The 15,551-nt window shown below is 38.6% G+C and overlaps 1 protein-coding gene across 2 annotated transcripts in view; it reads left to right on the top strand.

Annotated features, from left to right (window-relative positions):
- Positions 1-15,551, top strand: part of SPOCK1 (SPARC (osteonectin), cwcv and kazal like domains proteoglycan 1) — a 288,774-nt gene that overhangs the window by 76,973 nt on the left and 196,250 nt on the right. The gene's annotated exons all lie outside the window — the stretch shown is intronic.

Below are 15,551 nucleotides of genomic sequence, written 5' to 3' on the forward strand. Positions count from 1 at the left end.
TGCATATGATATCCAGGGTCATGATAGGATCCAGTCATTTGGTTTGCCATGCCAGATGATACAGCCAAGCCTGTTTTTTAAAAAAAAAAGAAAAAAAAGAAAAAAAAAACTCTTTTTTTTTCTTTCTCCTCCAGCACTCCTCTCAGGTAGCAGTCAGCCAGCAATTTGAATGAGTTGAGCTTATGGATGGCTGCAGAAGCTGTCTTCATTCCCACCCTGTATATATCCATCAGCCACTCTGCAGCATTTCACTGCAGCAGCGGGGGAACAGCTAATCAGCCCCAGCCTGGTGGAGAGCTGCAGTGGGGAGGAGAGGACTGGGCTGCTGGAGCAGGAAGGCTCTTTGAAACTCAGGCAGTCACAGGCATATTACATGAGGAGCCCTCCCCAAGCAAACACGCATATTAAAACCCTAGGAGGTTTTAATAATGAAACTAAATGTACTTTGCTACTTTTTGGTGGTTCTTATGTATTTTAAGGGCAAAAATCACTTATGGCAAAATTAAGTTCCTATTAAAAAACTTGCAGACTGTACCTAATGTAATTAGACTTTCCTTACATCACAGCCACTGAATGTATAACAATACTCTATTTTTTCATCTTCAAATCACTTTGAAGTGCAGAATCAATCATTATGGCAATCCACTGTGGTAGATACATTGCTCCAATGGCTAAAAAGAGTACTGTAGTAAATAAACAATGCTAAGAGCTTGGTTAGCATATAAAAGGGTTAGCATTTAGTTCATCACACTTCAAAAGGGAAAATAACGTTTTAAGTAGAATTGTGCATTTGGTGGATTTATATGAATTTGCCCAGGAGATGAGTGGTCTCCAGACCACCCTCCAGGTTCTGTCTGAAATTGCCTTACTTTGACTGATGAGCTGGAAAGAATAATGTCAATATATAAGGCAGGCAGTATAGAGTGATTCTTGCTTTGGAAGCTTATTTGTGTTGCATGTACCTGCAGCCCTGTTCCTTCCCTCTTCCCTCTCAGGCTTTTTTGCTATGCATTCCAGAAAAGCAAAACATACTCTGCGATGGCCAGGTGAATATATATGGTGATAACAAAAACAGTATTTTAGCTATCAGTCTTCTGAGCTGGAGACATACTTGCAGTAACTCACTACTCAGAGGTGGCAGCTCTGTACTCCAAAGACCCAGGCAAGCTTTGTCCTTACAAGAGTTGTATGGAGAAAGGGGGTCCTCTCTGGGATCCAAAGAGCCTTGTGTGGTGTTACGGCTTATCAGCATTTCAATTTGATCATCTGAGCTGCTAAAACTTGAATGGGTCATTTTTGTGGGGATAAGCTTCTCCTGAATGACTTTTTCCCAAGTGCAAGCACTTTGAAAGGAAGAGACATTTTTAAATAATTGGGGATGCGTTGGAGAAAGTGACTGTCTGAAGCAAGGAAACTTTGTTCATCCAGGAGAGGGGAGAGTAGTCTGGTCGGCCATCTGTGGAGAAATTGGGGCTGCTTCTTCACACTGGTAAATCACGGTTTGGCCACCACAGCCGTGCATCTTAGTGAATGAGAAATAGTAAAATAAACCCCAAAGTAGCAATGGAGAAGAATGTGTTTTGCAACCTTCAGCATAAATAGAGACCTGACAGTTTAAATTCAATATGGGAAGTAATCATGAATTAAAAACACTTTGAAGATTTCTTCTTAGTTAACAGGAAACCTTAATCCACTGAATAAAAAAATATGATGTTGTTGCCTCGTTAGAATGAACTGAAACTAGATTCTGGTGTGTCCAGCACAGGAATACCAGGATTGCCATAAACTGGAATGACTTTATGTTCTGAACTGAGTGGCAGTAAGTTGTTGAGGTATTGCATTGTAGTGGCTACGTGACCTTCTGAAGATAAATCCTTTGGCTCAATTTTCACAGAACTATTGGGTGATTAAGTATTCAAATGAATAAACAAGTCTGGTTTGGATTTGCTTTACAATCTCACATTTTCTGGTTTTGAAATATAAAATAGAAGACAAACCATTGTCTAGCTGATGATTACTATAGCTGTAAATAATCAATATTCATCAAAATGTCAAAAATATGTGAAGAATTTGAAATTGCCAGAAAGCTGAAAAAAGACAAGATTCTGTGACTACCCCCTAAATAATATGGGGCTTTTTGGGGAAATTCCTTGAAACTTTTCCTTTATTGACAAGTCAGTAACAGAACGTTCTTTGATGATTTTCTCTACAGCATTGGCAAATGATGAACCAGTGTTTTTGCCAGTGCTGTTGCTGCAGATGACAAATGTATTCAGAAAAGAATCTTTTATGCTTAGGAGGAAGCATTGTAAATTCTCAGCTCTATCTTTCAGTTGTGTGTTTAAGAATAAATTAGGGGAAAAAAAAAGTACATATTTTTTCTCTCATTTCACTTTTACATCTGTACAAATCTGCTAATTTCAGTTCAGGTACTCCAGATTTAAAAAGTTATAGCCAAGAATATAATCGGTCCCAGTGAGTGCAAAGTAAACAAAGAGCAGTGGGTAATTAAAGATATCAAGGACATACAGGAGACAGAAATTCTAGTGAGAATCCATCAAATGCGTCAGGACAGACAGTGAAAAATCGTGGTACCTAGACAACAGCCAGAAGTCAAATAGAAAGCAGAATAGGAGTTGTTTTCCTAAAGTATGTTGAAGAAACGCCAGAGTGAAAGATTGGAAGTGAGAATACCTTGGAGATGCCAATGGCAAAAAGCCAAATAGTCAGGCTAAGGTCATAAGAAGAGGAAATAATAAAACTGGGTACGTATCTTTAAAATCAAGGTATAAATACTTGGATGGAAAGAGGAAAGTTACAGAAAAGAATAGCTGCAAACTGTCTTTTTCTAAAATAAAAATATAATATTAAAAAATCAGGTGGGTGACTGAGAATCAGTATAAAGTGCAAAGAAATTTAAAGCTTAGTGAGAACAGAAGATGTTTTAGCTTGACTGAATACAAAACCAAGAAGAAAATCTGAGCCAAAGTGAAGAAACATAGGTAATGAGAAATCTTTGAGGGAGCTGCATACTAAAGCTGAAGTAATAGGTACAGAACAAAGGCAACTGCTAACAATCTTCCATAACACTCCTGCTGCTGCTGGAGTTGTCAGCAATCGTAGAGAAATCTTTACAGTGTTTGTAAAATGTAGAACCACTGAACCTTTCAGAGAGAAATAAAAGATCTACAGGTAATTGTGCAGTTCTCTTTAATGTTAGTACAAACCTTCGGGAGAAAAGCTGTAAATTCAAAGAAGCACTCAGAAGATGCTGAAGGTCTTAAAAAACAGAATTATGAAAACTTATGGATAATGACTTTTTGCCTTTGGTGGGGACCTTATTTTGAGATTTTGATGGTTTCTGAGACAGGAATTTTAGATTAAGCATACAGAACCAGATGCAGTAAGCTGTAAAACAGTAAGCGGAGGCAGTTCTGAACTGAGGGAAAAGGCTGCAACTGGAAATGTAATTGCACAAATGTGGTAGGCCAGGAATGCCCTCTCCAGGGTCACACCTTGTAGTGGCAAAGGATCACACAGAATATTGAACATGGTTAATGAGATACCTAGGTATATTGACTTAGTCAGGGTTAAAAATAATAATAATAAAGACTCCGATTTTTTAAGTCTTTGTAGGGATGGGGAAGAGGAGACGTACTGAGTGTAACAGCCAAATGAACTAGTCCTGGATTGTGCAGGATGCTGGTGTGGGGTATATGCTCCCTCATCCTGCTGAGCAGCTGTGAGACTCGTGCTCATTCCCTTCAAGCTCTTCCTGGCTGTTGTCATCATCAATGATACTTAGTTTTTGAAAGAATAGTTACAGATGTGTAATGATGGCTTCCAGCAAATCTCGGTATCTACCAGTCCTCAGAGGTGATTACTAGAGATGTAATCTCTGAGGACGGTCTGCTCTAAGGAAAAGAATGATTAAAAAGTCTGTGTCATGATATGTTGGCAGCTGTTTTTTTGATGTCTCTGCTTGCCTTCTTGCTATTTTTATGCTTCGCTTTCTGGATTCATCTCACACTGCATCAGACTTTCCCATTACCTTCTCCTCGGTAAGCTACGTTGCTCAGACCACAGCCAGGCTTATGTGATCTAGATCTCTTAATCATCCAGTGTTTAATCAGGATCTATTTTGGTTGTCGCAGGTCTTAAAAGTAGCAGACAGAGCACAGAGCATGTCTTCATTGGCACTTTAGTTTGTATCAATGTGTGCTGTGGAAACAAGGCTCACAGCTGTCTGCAGTTACTGCGCGGTTCACACTGCAGAGATCGGTTCAGGGGATCAGACTGGAGTGGGTTGAAAGGAAAGGGTAGACCTCGTGTAGAGCAGATATTGAATCCACTGTGAACCCAATGTGAATTTCTACAGAACCTCTCAGGCACTGTGCTGCTTGTTGATGTAGGTGGCTGAGGCTGTGCTGCAGGAGGATTAGTAGATGAGTTCTCCCCTTCCCTGACATACATCTGTATACCTGCTCATGCAAATCATAGCTGGGGAAGGGTCTAATCCATCCGTCACATACTGGGGTACTTTTCAGCCATCAGATGTTCTCAACCCACTGTCAGGGAACAGTACATGAGGACAACATTTACATTTTGCTAACCCATTGCAGGATTCTTAATATGAAAACAAATGCATGCAGCCCCAGCCTGGCTTGAAGGACTCAGGTGCTTTTTAAACATCCAATGTAAAATTATGGCAGCGTTAGTGTCTCTGTGTGGCTAACTAATTTTCTGAAGACTAGACAAATGGGGACATTTAGGGAAGTCTTACCAAGAGCATATTTTTCCTGTGCTCAAGCTAGTATTAAAATTCTCTGGGGTATTTTCATTAGGCTGGATTTTGCCCTCTTGATTTCAAGTTGCAGTTTCCCTAGCAAACACTTCTCAAAATACTTTTGTGAAAATGAGTTTGCCTCTGTTCAAAGATTCTGCCAGCTCGTAATATCTTTGATTGAGCTGACAAATGGCTTGACAGCATTCCTGGAATCTGCCAAAATATAATTTCAGAAATGACAATGCCAAGCAAGGTAATAATCTAAATGAATGTTACTGCAGCTGAGCTTTCACATTCCTGACTTTCTTTAATTCAATTAGAACCAGGCAAGTCCCCCGTTGCTGAAGCTATTGTTTGTTCCATAGCAATTGTAAATATTTCGGTTTTGTGTTTCCCTTTTAACACATGGTTACAATGCACATTTCATGGTTAGCTTATAACAAATTTAACACATCTTGATATTGTTTCCTTGGATAATGGGGGTGAACAATGAGAATGAATTTAATGTACAACTACTAAGAATTAGCTTCAGTGCAGGAAATCCTATGTTCTAATTAGCTGTTCAAACTTCATTTGATGTCCTCCACAAATGAGCAAAACCTGCTGTTACTCAGTTCCTCGGAAATCTCAAACATAAATGATCAGCAATTTTATACCCTTTGTGGAGAATAAGTTTGCCTTGTGGATTTTTAAATGTTGCTGGATTTGAAACATACTTTCCAATTTAAGCTTTCTTGAGATCTAAAGGCTGTTTTAGAAGATCTACAAGTAGTCTATAGTTTTAATGTAAAAACGATTTTAATTGCCATACTAAAACCTTTGTAGTAATTTGATGTCATGTTGTAACGATGCTAGATTGCCAGGGAATTTAGTATTTTAAATCCTGTGGTGTTTATATTTTTGTGGATATATTTTAAGATGGTCTTGCTCGTTAGGATGTTTTAAAATGTTTTCTGTAAGTTCCTGAGCACCGTCTGAATCTTACTCAGGGAACCAACCTCGTGTTTTCCCAACCCCTTCTGCAGTTGAGGAAATTACCTTCTTGGGACACCACAGCAGGGATTTCTGCCTTCAGTGAGAGCAGAAAATTTAACTGTGATTGCCAAATATCCAAGAGAGTATGGTGTTTGGCTATGTAAAGATGATTCTGAATCTGTGTTGGTCTCTAAAAACAAACATTTGTTAAATCTGTTAGGATGAACTCTGTGTGCACATTCTTGCATATATTGAAACAAGTAGAAGTGTGACTCTAAATCTCTATTCTTACTTTGAGTAAATACTCGTATTTACTAAAGAAATTTGCATTAATATTTTGCAAGTAAAATAACTTTTTTCAGGAGATTCTCAGAGCATGCTACTTCTTGTGACACATGAATAAAGTCAAGGCTTTGGCTTAGCAGCATGAAAAATTGTTTATGAAGAGCACTTAATCATAAAATCGTAGGATATCCCAAGTTGGAAGGGACACACAAGGATCATCAAGTCCACCTCCTGGCTCCACACAGGACTACCCAAAAATCAAACCCTATGTCTGAGAGTGTTGTCCAAATGCTTCTTGAACTCCAGCAGGCTCAGTGCTGTGACCACAGCCCTGGGGAACCTGTTCCAGTGCCCGACCACCCTCTCAATGAAGAACGTTTTCCTGACATCCAATCTGAACCTTAAGGCACATGTTCATTAATTCAGCCACTGAAGACAAAAAGAAACAGGTTTGTTTTTTTCAGTATCAGGAGCTACAACTGAGTGGATCAGTTGTAGAGCACCTGCCTCAAACCTTCTTGTAGTACAGTGCATGGAACCAGGAAAGTGTGTGGTTTAAAAAGTGTATGCTGTTGCATAGAAAACAGAATATTTTTTTAAATAAGAATGCAAGAATGTTGTAAGACTAAAAGAGATTCATGTTGAAGTTTACTTACTGAAATCTTAACAGAGCTATGAAAGTCATAGAAATATATGTACGTGTGTGTTGGGAGAGGAGGGGGTTGTCATTTCGAGTATGTTTCTGGGGATTCGCAGCATATTTACTTTTTAAGTCTATGTACTGTAGATGCATCTGCTCTCTAAGACATATTTTCTCTGAGTTTAAATCTCTAAGGTTTGGAGATTAGTTGCACAGCACGTTTGAACTATTTTCTCAGTTGGAAGAATTAAATAAGTAGTTGTACAAGACCTTGGGTGTAAAATTATAGCTGACAGAAATTCAGATGTTCTGTTGTGCCTTAAGAAGTCTTTAAGACCTTCAGTACTCTTTAGATGTTTCTAAATGCTGTCTTCTCAAGTACTATTCTTCATCAAAATGCCTATTTGGTTTGCTTTTGATGCACTCCATGATTTAATCCCTGTAAGAGTGAGCAACTCTAATGTCTAGAGATCAGGAGTGTACATCGGTTTAGAGCAGAACAGTTCAAAAATGCCTTTTTGAGATCTGGAAGCTATATATTCTCTTGAGCCATGACTGCTTGGTTAGAAGGTGCCTGAGACTGTAAAATAATGTTTTGCTACATCTTACTTTCTCATGTCATTGTTCATTCCACACCAAGCCACACTACGTATTGACCTTTTATCACTGAAGTGCGTGTTCTGGCAAGTTCAAGAGTGCATTATATCTCCCTACAGGAGACTCTTTCAGATGTCTTTCCTTGATCCAAGAGGCATGCTCAGTTAAAAAAAGGAAAGGTCGCTCAGTTTTCTCAATTTCATCAGAAGATCTTAACTTGACTATTGCTTTATCATCATCAGAGCTATGGAAATTTAATACAATCTATATTACATATTTTTAATTTGGTCTCATTGGAGGAGCTCTAAACAGGAGTCAAATATTGACTATGTTTGTTCACACTGAATATTGTTTCCAGAGAGTGTGCTAGGTGAAATTTCCTATGTAAACAATTAAAAAAAATCAAATGATGAGTTGAGTCAATGAAAGCATAAATGAAATGGCTGAAGATTTTGCAGTCATATGACACAAATGTATCTTATTTAAATCTTTCTTTTCACTCTTGCATGTCATGATTTTAAAGCAAAATGGAAAAAGGATCTGAGGGTAGCTGGCATAATGATGTTTGGAGTTTTTGGGTGCGAGTAGTTTGGGGGTGAACTCCATGGGTATATCTGAAAGTGATGGTTCATAATCCCTCATGGAAGGAGATTATTAAAATCATGAGAATTTGGACCTATGTTTGAATTCTTAGTACTTGGAGGGAGGTGTCCTTCTGTGAATATAATAATCCACATTGAATACCTAAGCACATTCAGAGGGTTTGGAATGATAGTAATTGTTCTGCAGTTTTTTGGCCTTTCTGTATAAGCTGCGAGGGGTCATTTATCTCCCTCCTTGAGGGGGAGACACCAAATGGTAGCAGTGGTCAAATGCAGTAAAATCCTTATCCAGTAACGGTGACGCTACCGTTGGTTTGGACTTTTGCTAGCAAATAGAGGTGGACAAATTAAGCTATTAGATCATCGTTGTCATTGCAAATGCAAGTGGAACTGTAGTTTGACTTGTGTGGCTTAAGATGTTATGCATGGATTACAAATTGCCTTTGGACAGTGTTCTATGGACTTCTTGAGAAATTATGCATAGATTGGATAGTCAGGTGCTGCCTTCAGCTAAAATAAAATAGAATCAATCCATATGGAAATCTTTGTACTGTGAACACAGACAGCCTTGGCATTTAAATCCCGCTAGAGCTATTAGTGCAGTTCAGGTATCTTTTTGCAGAAACAGGATATTATGTTTCTTTGGCATTTTTTCTTTTTTCTTTCTTTTTTTTTTTTTTTAATATTGATTATTTTAGTTAAATATTTTTCAAATACCATTCCAGCTAAAGCAGTTTCTTACCAAAATACTATTGCTTCAAGTAGATGGCGAGTAGCAGTCTTTTATGAAAGGTAACATTTTGTCATTGTTAGTTTTCAGCTGGGTCAAGAAATCAGTTTCTCAGTATGTAGAATAATATGTTTTACTTCATTGGTGTAATAAATTAATGAGGTACCAGCAGTAAAATGTTACAGTCTTGAACCTCCTGTGATTTTTTAGAAAATAGGTAGAGATAACACAAGTGCATCAGTGACAAAACATGGGGGACTTTTCTTGAATCAACCAGCTCCAACTATTACAGAAAACCTCATCACGTAAGAACTTTCATAAACTGATCAAGGTATTTAAAATAACCTACTGTATGTTCAAGTTGTTGGTGAGACACGAGGCAGTGAGGAGCACTTTCTGGAGTGAGGACAGGATTTCTGTTTCCAGCAACTGCTACAAGCACTTAGCTGTTTTGTTTCCTTTAAGCTTGCTGTTAGTTTTGCATAATGATTTTTGATATTTTTTCCATTTTTTTTTTTAGAATGGATAAAATTCCAGAGACAATTAACAAAATGATATCTCGAACTGGAATGGAAACCACATATTTGTAATGGCTCACAGGGTTTCTGATCTGAAAATGCCAACAACTGTTTCACACAGTCAGCGACTGGCTATTTCATAAACTAGTTGACCATGACTGCTTTTTCTGATTCAGATCTAAGAAATTTAAAACACTGGCTAAAACCAGGCCTGCAAGGTTGTTCTTTTCAACAGCAGTATGGATGGTTTGATTTTACCTTATGTAAAGAGTTACAGAAATCCTTGGAGCTAGATTTTTCTTGAGGCTACGAATGAAATTAAAAACAAATACATATGTTCTTCCAGGGACAGTTCACTGCTCATAATTCAGTACAATTCATACATTCTCCTGCCAGTCATTAGTTATGCATTTAAAGAAGCAATTTTAAAGACTTAGGACATAATAACTAGTTTAACTGTCTCTTTAGATCTCAGAAAATTGTATCACTGAATATCAAAGTTAGATGAGTTGATTTTATTCAACCGCTGTTTGTTCCCTTGTATGTTTTAACCACTGGGATTTGTATATCTGCATGAAATATAATTACAATTTTATTCATAACTTGTTTCATAACTTTGATATCAGGAGAATTATCATTTTGTCTCATGCTGAGATTATTCCTATAATAGAACATTTAAATAAAAAAAATCACGACTCAAACGATTTCTGCAGACCTTGTAAAATAAAACAATGAATATATCTATTTATGTAATCACTATGCAGATTGTTATTCCCTGTAAAGCAGCGAACACCACTGTGAAAGAAGTGGAAGTGTTAGGATTCCTTTATGTGAATGTTATTCTCCAGATACTAACCCTGAATGTTCAGCTAAAAAAAGGCCCAGTGAATCTGTCACAAACTGCTTCTGCAAATGTACTCCCGGAGCAGCAAGGATACTGAAAGTGAAGTAACATTGCCAATGGCTTTATAACCTTCAAGCTTAATGTGCTTGGCTTGCAAGCTGCCTGGAAACAATTGCTTTCTAAGTATGTAATTTGAGTCTTTGAATGAGAATTAAGATGCGGAAAGAGTTTAGTAGCTTTCCTTTCAATGTATGTTTTAAATAATACACCTATTGAGCATATGATTTATTAACCATATCTTCATGTAGAGAACCTGTAGGAGGGCATTTTCAACCCACCTTCACAGCAATAACCCAAGGTGAAAGCACAGTGGTTTTGATGAGTGGAAAACAAACAAACGAGCACGTGAGAAAATAACACTGGGGCAGGTTCTTTGCTTTTATCCATCAGTGGTGATCCACTGACTTCAATTCACACAGTGGGCATTCGTGGTTTTCCCGTGTATTTATTGGAAGGATGGCTAGATCTGGTGAGCTAGACTGTCTACCCAATTGCTAATTCATGTGAAGCGTTAGTTCGCAGATCAGAAATAAAGCTGCTTTAAAGAGTTTCATTGGAAGGAAGAGAAATATATGTCTGTAGTCTCTGGCTCTGCTTCTTGCTTCCTGTTCAGCTAGGTGCTGTTGTTGTGGAAGTGGGAGCTAATGGCTCCAGGGCCTTCTCTGTGCTCTGTGCCAAAGCTGCTGTACAATGCAAGCAGTTCTTCACCAGTCAATCTGGCAGGACCTGAGCAAAACTTATAGTGAAGAGGACATGTTATTTTCTAAGTAAAAACCCCATCGGTCTTGACTGTGTTCTGTCTCTCCTCTGAAAGGTGTGACCCCATTGACATATGGAGTTGGACTTGATGATCCTTATGGGTCCCTTCCAACTTGGGATTCTATGATATGTTCCACGACAGCTTAGTGTTTTCTAACCAGGTTACATAAATTGCAAGGCAGATAATGCAAGCGCCAAGGTATGATTTAACAGGGGATCTCTCCAGCTTATTTCTGTGACCTGGCCTTCCATGAGAGCTTTCACCTTTGCTACAACGTACCGTTTTGTTGGTGGGAGCTCCCAGGTAAGGAGCCCACACCTGGCTGCCCCAGTTCAGACCTCTTGCTGCCTTCTCACCCTGTGGAGTTTCGGTCCTCTTCGTCCCAGAACTCTGGTGCTGGCCTCTTCCTTCTACTTGTCTGCTGTTTCCCACCTACACCCTCGCTCCCACACAGCCCCGGTGCTGTGTAGGTGATCTGCAACGTAGCTCACTCTCTAGCAATGGAAAAAATGACTGAGGTTCAGAAGCTGAATCAACCGTGTTTGTTGTGAGAGACGGTTTGTTGTGAGGAATTACTATGGTTAAGCACAGATTTGCATAAACATGCTGCAGGCATCAGGGTATAATCAGAGAGTAACCAAAGAAATCAGAAACCCTCCAGTGTCTGGGAACAAATGTTGGAGAGAATGGGGCCTTAGTAATTTATTTAGGGGTCAGTACCTATTGAGCTTGCCTGCAGATTGCCACAGGATCTGATTGCCTGACGAAATTGTTTCAGTTGAGATAGTAAATCATCACTACATGATTTCTTATCCTCAGGCCTTGTTAGAAGTATTCCAGTGCCTGTCTTCCCTCCAGCCCTAATTCCTCCCTCCCCATGCTGCCTCTGCAAGCAGCCAGAACGGAGACCCTTCACAAAGGTCAGGGAAAGGAACTTATGGCTGGAGAGAAATGCCGTGAACAGGGCTCTGCAATACCTCTAAGATGGTTCCGTGTGGCTGATACTGTGGCTAGGGGTATCTTGTTAAATTGCAAGATAAGGAGCCAGCCAATGTTCTGTTTTTCAGTCTGGCCTTGGAGCTGCATCTCTGGGAAGTGCAAGTGCAACCAACCCAACAGGGAGGGATCTGCGAGCCCTTACCTTGGGAGACTCCTGAGGTTCTGGCCTTGTAAGAGCTTGGCAGTTTGAGGAATAAAACAGTATAGTGGGAAATACTAAGGTGTGGAAAGCTTGATGAAAGTAAAGTTGATACGAACTATTTAACCTTAGACATGGAAAAGAGGCTTTTTAGCACCTGCTAACAAGAGGAAGAGTTCAAGCAGAAGCAATAATGTATTTCTAAAGTTTATTAAGAGGACCATCAAAGAATAATCAGGCCAAGGTAGGGCCTTTTTTTTTTTTTTTTTTTTTTTTTTTTTTTTTTTTGTAAGTTTTAGGTATTTCAGCACTAGCTAGAGCAGACAGTGGCGTGATTATTCCAGCCACCCGAATCTATCAGCTGTGTGTGCTGGCACAGTGCTGCAGTAAGGCAGCTATATGGCTTCTGGCTCACAGCTGGCCCTCATTCATCCTGCTTGAAGCACAAGCAGAGTAGATGAGCATCTGTTTGCCCTCCTCATTGTAGACAGGCCCTTTGGCTCCATTCGTATGGATAAACACAGAGTTTTAGTTTAAAAAGAAATATTTTTAGTTCTTACTATATTTGTCCTTTAAAAAAGAAAGAAAGAAGGAAAGAAGCAACAGAGCAGCTGGAAGATTTCTACATAAAAGGCCCCATGGTTGAGTTCTAAAGAATGAGAATTATTATTCAGTCTGACATGGGCTCAGTGGTAACTTATTTTTCAATTATTTTTCATTTTTTATAATTTAATTTCTGATTTTCTGTATTTATTTATTTGTTTATTTATGGCGACCCCAATGAAACATTGGGACTGTGACAAAAGAAAGATTGTGCTGAAAGTTCTGTATGCCACTTTCTTAATATTGCCTATGGAAACTTCTGGAAATTTCTTCCAGTAAAACAGGAGTGGCAAATCTTGTTTCCTGATATAGTAAAATAAAAATAAAAAATAAAAAAGGCAAAAAAAAATGGTTATATAAAAATAAGAAAAATTTAATGTTCCAGGTCGTACTAAGCAGAAGGAATTCTTTTGCACATTAGTGGTAGGTTAACAAAAAGTACATGTGCTGAGAATGGGACATACGAGATTGCAATGCATGGTCAATGACCTTTTTCTATACCATCTATATCTAAGGATTTATTCTGATGTGTATTTCATATCCTTATTAATAAATCAATATTAATGTATTTAGTATTATGTATGAGTCCAATGTGAACCTTTGCTTTCTTTCTAGGCTAAAGCATTTCATTATACTTTTATAAATGACTTAGATACAGTACTCTAGACAGGTTCTGACATCCTCAGACCTTTCATGACACACGGTACTACTTTAGTCTGAAATGATTTCTTTCAATTTCACCAAAGTAAACCCTGACACTCCTGGCCTTTTAGGGAAATTTATCACAAAACTTTTCAAAGATTTTCCCCTAACAAGTCAAAATGAAATATCCACAGCACAAGCCACTACTAATTCACTAAGCAAAAGCATCCTTCTTGGATGCATATTCTCTGGTTCCCAGGAGAGACAAAAAAAAAAAAAAAAAAAGGCACTCAGATGCAGTTGGAGATGTCTTGGATGATCTTGGAGCCAGCTGATGCAGACTCTGGGCACTAGCTACCGCTGGGAAATCTGTATGCACTGATGTACTCGGTGGGTAAAATATTTTCTCTTCCTCTTAAATAAATAAATAAATATGTAATTTGCTGACACAAACTATTTGCTTAAAACTGGCCCTAGGCCTTGGGGAGACGTTTATGACACTGGTTAGATTGACTTCAGCAAGCAGCAGCTGGTACTTTCACACTGCTCGATGTTGGAATGATCTCCTGTACTGCAAGGTAGAGAGGCAGAAAATGCAGCTGCATCCTTCTGGAGCTAATTTTAAAAAAAGCAATGAGCTGGTAATTACCACTTTTCCCAGCTGGTCTTTATGAGGGTAAAAGGTTTAATCATAGATGGAGAATGGAAGAGGAAAATACTAAGCAGGCTGCAAACCGGTGTTAATGAACGTCCCTCCTGGAGATGCTTAGAAATTTATGCTCTTGTTGGCTGGGAGGAGCTGGGAACAAAGATTACCTCCAAAAGGTTATCTGGCAGTCCTTAGGGTTATGCCCTTTGTATATTGGTTTTCTCAGGCAGTGGGGGTTTCATGGTGGTTGTGGATGCTGCTGGCTCGTTCAAGTCCCTGTGATCTTCCCAGGCCCTGGGGGAGGAAACTGAAGTGAGCTGGCTCTGGGAGATGCCAGTGAAGGGGGGTTCTGGGGAGGTTTTTCAGCTAGCATCTCTTTTCTGCTTGATTCCTACAAATAACTTATAAGTTCAATTAAAGCGGTAAAATATAAATATTTATGCATGCATTTAGCTAATGTTCGCTTCTATTTATAAACAAGAGCATATTGCAAGAGGTTCTTTTAGGCAAGTGAATAAATTACGTATGGAGTGCCTCTATGTTAAATTAACTGTGCTTTATTAACTCTTCCAAAAGGATTAGGTAACAACTAAAACAAAAATTGACAATGAAGTAGCTTTTGTGGGATTTATACTTAAAATACTTATCTTCAGGAGAACCAGAAGCTGTTGTTTATTTATTTATTTATTTTTTAGGGGGGGGGATTGTCTATAAACATATTCATGTTTTTACATTAATTTCAGATGTGTTGGGTTTGTTTGTTTAGCTTTTTACTACTGTTATTGTAGTGAAATGGAGGGTAATAGGAAGGAAGTCATTACTCTGCTGGTCTTGGGGTCAATTGCTATTTGCTAACTTTTCTGCTATGAGAGATAGGACACTGTATCACACATTGTACTTGCTTCAAGTTTTGGTTTTTGCAAATCAGAACCCAGTCTATGAGGTTTTTGATAGTACTTTTTTAGTCAATTTTTACATTTCACCTAGATAAATGATGTGTGCATAAACTTCCGATGACATCTGTGGGATATTGTGTAAAGCAGTGAGGTCTGAGGCCGAGAAAGCTTTTGTGAGCTTTTAAACTAGGACTTTTTAATATGCCCTTTGCATGCTTAGTTTCACATATGATTATTCTCTTGATTGATTTTGTTGATGGAATATCAATCTAAGTTGGTTGGATTTGATGCCTATGCATTGGATGATAAAATAATATTTTCCTCTTTTTAGGAAACAATTTATCATGTCTGGTGCAATTAAATGGTTTTAAATCACTTCAGAATTTATTTTATCTCATCTCTTGATTGCGCAAATCAAAACAGTAAAAACGTAATAAAGAAGTGAGGTCCAAGTCTATTAATTTATATTTTTCTACACATTTTTCATTTGCTACGATAACTTATTCCTCAGTTAAATTTTCCGAGGGTCGCTGCTTGACGTAAGAGTCCATAATGCTAGTTGATTATTAGATTCAGAGCTGAAAAGATGGTTCCTGTCCCAAGTCTTGCAGTTGAAATCAGGTCAGGGGATGCCAAAAGTTGGCCAACAACCCGTGAGCTATTCACCTTGTGAGTGACCATCTTGGGTTACCTGCCTCGCCGTCTCTGGTCGATGTCTGCCCTAGGCAGCCAGTAGACTTTTACAAGGCTTCTTGACAAAGGCCTCATCCAGCACCTAGTGGGAACAGAAGGCGAGGCTATGCCAAATTTATTTTCCTGTCAGTGG

The sequence above is a fragment of the Cygnus olor genome, chromosome 14 (assembly GCF_009769625.2).
Source record: "Cygnus olor isolate bCygOlo1 chromosome 14, bCygOlo1.pri.v2, whole genome shotgun sequence".
Taxonomy (NCBI): domain Eukaryota; kingdom Metazoa; phylum Chordata; class Aves; order Anseriformes; family Anatidae; genus Cygnus; species Cygnus olor.